We start from the raw sequence: 5891 nt of genomic DNA, 5'->3' as shown, positions 1-5891 counted from the left end.
GCTGGGATTAGAGCTTTATTACTGTATTGTACTTTCCTAAGTGCTTAGTACAGTGCGCTGCACGCAGTGAGTGCTCAATAAATACGATCGAATGAATGAACACATGCACTCTGAATCCCAGACCCGTGCTCTTTCCACTAGACCACGTGGCTTCTGCCCTGCTTGACTGATTACTCTTTCATTACTGAGGCAAAATTCAAATACCACTTGTATAATTCAAATGCTGTATTATAATTTTTGTTATGCTTTGCCCCTTGATTTACCGCGGTAACAAAAAAAAACCCATAATTTTCTCACTGTCTCCTACAGACTGTCCATGTTTCTATATTATCCTTTCCTGGATACATTATTTCTCTTGAAGGATGTCTCGTATTTTTTATTGTCTTAAAATTCAGTGCTCCACATTGAATTTCCCTGAGATACTTTTTCCCAACTTCTCTGTGGGTGGATGGGCCGTATTTCCCAATTAGGAATCCTGAGGGTTCAGAAAAGTTTAACATCAGTCTCTGCAGTCAGTCAACCGTATTTATGGAGCACTTACTGTATGCAGAGCACTGTGCTAAGTGTTTGGGAGAGTACAATATGACAATAAACAGACACATTCCCTGCTCACAACGAGTTTGCAGTCTAGAGCTATAGCTTCCCAAGTTTCCCTTCTCTCCCTCTCCAACCACATGCAGCCATTTAGAATTATTCTTTGTTTATACTCAATCTTCAATCCACTACTTAATCCATATGCCTGCATTGATCCAGAAGCCAATTTTAAATTGAATTTTAATGTAAAAGTTTTGGGGATGCTGAATCACTTCTTTTACTGAAGTCGAGAAACATTTTAGATGCTGCTTTTGCTTCATTTATTATTTCAGCAATTATTTCCTTTTAAAATGATTCGAGAAAAAACTCATTACGCATACTGCTTATCGCTTTCATTTTTTAAGAGGATTTATGCAATTTCTAAACACAACTTGAGAAGCAGCGTGGCCTACTGGAAAGAGCACAGAGCCAGGAGTCAGGAGACCTGGGTTCTAATCCCCTCGCCTTGTGTGTGACCTTGGGCGACTCACTAAGACTTCTCTGCGCCTCAGTTTCCTCACCTGTATAATGGAGATCCAATATCTGTTGTCCATCCCCCTTAGACTGTGAGCCCCGTGTGGAACAGTGACTGTGTGTGATCATGGTGAATTGTACTTATCCCTGTCAGGAGGGAGGACGTGGTTTTTCTTTCTTTAAAATATCTGCTAGGTAGCGGATTCTTATAGAGCAAAGGAGCAACCAGCCCCGCTGATTTGGGTAGGTTCTGATTAGCCAAGAGACCCCAGACCTGCTTTTTGTCAAAATGGCAGCAATTACAAGATTTTCATTCTTTCCTAATTCTCTGTACTGGTTAACTTGGATTTTCTCGTGACTAGCAGGAATTCAAAAGCAGGGCGTTTTAAAATCTTTTGGATTTCAGCTCTTTCCTTGTTTATGTTGGTCGGTTTAATGTGGCACTTTATGCCGTTGTTTTCCATGATGTGAAGTTCCTTTCGAAGCCTTGTATTAATTAATTCTCTGTTTTTGCTGCCTCAGGTCTCACCCGTGAATGCCTTAATCGATTCCACGCCACTCTTTTCACCTTCCCTCTGTTTCCGGGCATGGCTCTTTTCCTAATTTCTCTGCCCCTAGAGATGCCTTTGGTTGGGATTGTAAATCTGTGCTCCAAAGAGATTTGAGATAAGGGCCCTGGGTCGGGAGGCGACTGCATCGAGGAACTCAATCAGTAAATACTTTTAATTGAGCACCTACTCTGTGCAGAGCTAAAGCTAAATGCTTGGAAGAGTACGATAGAGTTAATAAGACTTGATCCCGGTCCTCAAGGAGTTTACAGCCTAGGCTGGGGAAACAGGCACTAAAATCATTTACAGATAGGAGGAAAAAGGAAAAAAGACTAGGCACATTAGAGCTTAAGTAATTAGATATTGTCACTGAGAGAATCATTTTTTAAAGAGAATAATGATTCGGCTGAATTGAAACTATACGAGCAGTGGGTTTGGGCCAAGGATTCACATGGGTCAGAAGCCCGCTCTGAAAAACTCTCACTGACTGAAGGATCAGAAGTCAGAGAATCTCATATTCTTTGACTAGCTGGGTTGTTACTCAGAATGCTCTAGGGGAGGAAGTTGTGGAACCTCCTCCCAGGAGAGCCTCAGAGGTAGACTAGACTCCTCTTGGCCAGAATGACTTAGACACAGTTCTTCCCGGAGGCAGCGAGAGGGAATGCTTCATCTGTCAGTGGGCCAGCCATCTTCCTCTCCCCACCAAAAAAATTGGGTCATCCTAAATTTGAGCTTCTCTTTTCTTTCTCAACAAACATGAGATCGCGGTTAGGAAAGTGTGATCCTTTCAGTCAGTCAATCATATTTATCGAGTGCTTACTGTGCGCCGAGCACTGTACTCGGCATGTGGGAGAGTACAATACAACAGAATACGTAGATGGGATCTCTACCCACAAGGAGATTACAGTCTAGAAGGGGATGTCTCCCAAGATTCTGGTTCATTCCACAGTTCAAAATGCTAGAACAATGAGGGGCTTAAACTGAGTATGAACTGAACCTGCTCCAACCTGGACCAGGATGTGGAAAATGAGCACTAAAAATGTTGGGACTGATGCAAAGTGAGCTAAAGATTTTGGTTTATGTTCCATTCTGTTTATTTTTCTAAAATTGCCAGAGCAGTAGGCCGCTGTGGCTAAAAGAACAGGGTTTTGGTTCTTTCACGGCCCCATACACGGTCTCCCCAGCTTTTTGACGTTGAAAACGCCTCACGCTGTCAATGTTTCGGTTCTTCTCGGGTTGGAGCAGCGGCTGATGGGAATCCCGATGGCATAGGGTGAGGATCAATTCACTCCCACTAGATGGGTACAGGGGTCTGGGATTAGGAGGCCGTTCGGGAGCTCACCTGCTGCCTGAGGTCCTGAAATTTCAAATCTGAGCCATTTTCTGTGGGACACTCTGAAGTTGACTTCCCTGACCCTGAGTTTCTCCATCCTTATGGATGTTGTAAAGAGCGAATGTAATATAACTGTCCATATCAAAGGGCTTCAAAATCTTAATAATAATCATTGTGTGATATTTGTTAAGCACTTACATATGGGCCAAGTGCTGGGATAGATTTAATATAATCCAGATGAGCCACAGGCTCTGTCCCTCAGGAGATTCAAGGTCTGAGAGAGGGAGAAGGGATATTTAATCCCCATTTTACAGATGAGGAAACCGAGGCACAGAGAAATCAAGTGACTGGCCCAGGTCACGCAAAAGGCAAGTGGCGGAGTCAGAATTTGAACCTAGGTCTCCTGACTCTCGGTCCCATGCTCTTTCCATTAGGCTACGCTGCTTCAGAACCCTTGCATCAGTCCAGGGGATTATTATTTTTATTTTAATTAATAATATTTAAAAAGTTTTTTTTTTTTGTCTCCAGGACGGGGCAGTGGCCAGAGCAGAAAAAGTCACCAGCTACCCCAGCCTCACCCTGCCTTGGCCGGAGAACATGCCGAAGCTGTGGGAAAGTACTTAGTAAGGCTGTGACCAACATTTTTCTTTCCTGATTTTCCCTCGATTCATCATAAATGTTGAGTCATTCTCCTCGATTCTGCCTGAACCAGAAATCTTTCTCCTTGGCCCTCCTTCCCTCCACAGCTCTCCGAGTTATCCAAACAACAATCCAAATAAAGTCATCAAAGGAAAAGGAAGAATTTAGGCTTTTAACCCTTCCTAACTTGCCTGAGTGACAGGCCTTCCTTGTTCCCATCAGGATTCTGGGCGGCATCTGATTTTTAGTTCCATCTGACTGGGAAGAGATGGGACTATTTAGCCTGCTCCTTTTTTGACTCAGCAGTCCCCAAGGAATTGATCTGGAATGTTTTTCCCCACGCCCCTATTTAGGTCTTTCACTCCGGGTCAGAATTGTTTTGGTCGTTTGAAACACCCACATTTTCCTGTGGTTTATATCCATTCTTCTAATTTTTATTTTCCTTCTGAATCTCCCCATGTCCCTTTCAGCAAACGGACTAGAATTTTCCAGACCTTCTGTCACCGGGGTCAGCTGCGCACTGACACTCGGTGTGGTGTTTTCCACTTCTGTGCAGGGGTCGGAGACAGCTGCCACTGTCAGGAGGTAAACTGATGAAAGGAAAAGTGGTTGTGTTTCAGGAAATCATTTAGCCTTATGAACGGTTTTATGTCCCAACATTGTCAGGAGCCAACCTAAAAAATAAGGCAAAACAGTCGGTGTTTTGGGAAGAGATTGGAAAAGATATCAATCATCAATCATGGGTATTTATCGGGCATTGGGAGGGCACGCTAGAGTATATATCTTCATCACCCTATTTATTTTGTTTATTTTGTTTAATGAGATGTACATCACCCTGATTCTATTTATTTGCCATTGTTTTTATGAGACGTTCTGTCCCTTGACTCTATTTATTGCCATTGTTCTCGTCTGCCCGTCTCCCCCGATTAGACCGTAAGCCCATCGAAGGGCAGGGACTGTCTCTATCTGTTGCCGATTTGTCCATTCCAAGCGCTTAGTACAGTGCTCTGCACATGGTAAGCGCTCAATAAATACTAATGAATGAATGAAAGACATTGAGTTAGGTAGACTTGATCTCTGCCCTGAAGGATTTTATAATCTAGCTGAGAAGATAGATGTTAAGCAAATTACAAGCAGGGGGAAACGAGAAGGGTGAGGACCCTTTCCCAGTCAGTCCTCTTCCAGATCCCTGGGGAGTTCCCCTCACAGGCCGGTGATCTAATTCTGATTGCGGCTTGGGTTTCCCGCCTCTTGGTCTCCGTCTGAGCTTGCTGAAGAAGAGCGGAAGGCGGAGAGGCCCTCGAGACCCCGGGAGGGCGGAGAGGCTCTTGGCCCAGAGGGCCAGAGACCCACAGCAGCCCACAGTCCTTGGGTAGCCTGGCCCTCCCGGCTGCCTTTTAGGACAAGCAGCGACTAGCGGCTTCTGGGTGCTGTCGTTCAGTCAGTCAACCGTATTTATTGACTGGCTTCCCGAGTTTCAGCGGCGATGACCCCCGTAGCCCAGAGCGGGACCCAGGATTTGGGCAGTTCCTGGCTATGGACTGTGGGCGGTGATTTTGACCTGCCTCGTATACACCGTAGCTAAGCAGCAGGCTGACCCCGATGCAGTTTTTCTGCCCTCTGAGCTGCATTCATGTGGTAAGGTGGCCATTCATCTAGTTTCTACCTGGGCAGTCTGGTTTTCAGCTGCTGGACATCTTTTTGGCCGGTCATTTTCAACGCCCAGTCTCCCTCTGCCTCAGCTCTTGCAGCTGAGATCCGTGGCCCAGAAGCGGCCCTCACGTTCACGGTGACCTGGGTGGGAAATACCTGTAGCCTCTTAACGTCTATTTGCCTCCAAGTTGAAAAAGAGGCATTTGTTATTTTTGAGCGCCTTGGGTAGCTATTCTACTCTCTCTCTCTCTCGCTCATCCTCCTCCTTGAAAAATCAACGTGTTCTCCGGGCCCATCAGAAATTGCTGCAGGGCCCCAGGGACTAAACCAGTTATGTTACTGGGTGGGATGGGTAAGGCGGAGCTTAGTGGAAACCGTAGAGGGACAGTGAGATGAGGAATGCAGTCCCTTAACTCGGAATCTGCCCTCCGGTTAGCACTCACCCTCCAAAGGACCCCTCAGATCAAAGGTCTCCCGGAAGGCTTTCTTTCCTTTTTAATTTCAGACAAACATCCAAGCAGCTTGGCTTAGTGGAAAGAGCCCGGGCTGGGGAGTGAGAGATCGTGCGTTCTCATCCCGGTTCTGCTACTTGTCAGCTGTGTGACTTTGGGTAAGTCACTTAACTTCTCTGTGCCTCAGTTCCCTCATCTGTAAAATGGGGATTAAGACGG

The 5891-nt window shown here is 45.5% G+C and overlaps 1 long non-coding RNA gene across 1 annotated transcript; it reads left to right on the top strand.

The window, feature by feature from the left end:
* The first annotated feature begins 2553 nt into the window (after window positions 1–2553).
* LOC120639033 lies at window positions 2554–3730 on the top strand. The gene is made up of 2 exons (XR_005661150.1): window positions 2554–2653; window positions 3457–3730. It is a non-coding gene; the product is annotated as an uncharacterized LOC120639033 (long non-coding RNA).
* Window positions 3731–5891: the final 2161 nt, after the last annotated feature.

The sequence above is a fragment of the Ornithorhynchus anatinus genome, chromosome 20 (assembly GCF_004115215.2).
Source record: "Ornithorhynchus anatinus isolate Pmale09 chromosome 20, mOrnAna1.pri.v4, whole genome shotgun sequence".
Taxonomy (NCBI): Eukaryota; Metazoa; Chordata; class Mammalia; order Monotremata; family Ornithorhynchidae; genus Ornithorhynchus; species Ornithorhynchus anatinus.
Note: the sequence above shows the minus strand (reverse complement) of the source record. Positions and strands in the feature narration are given on the sequence as shown.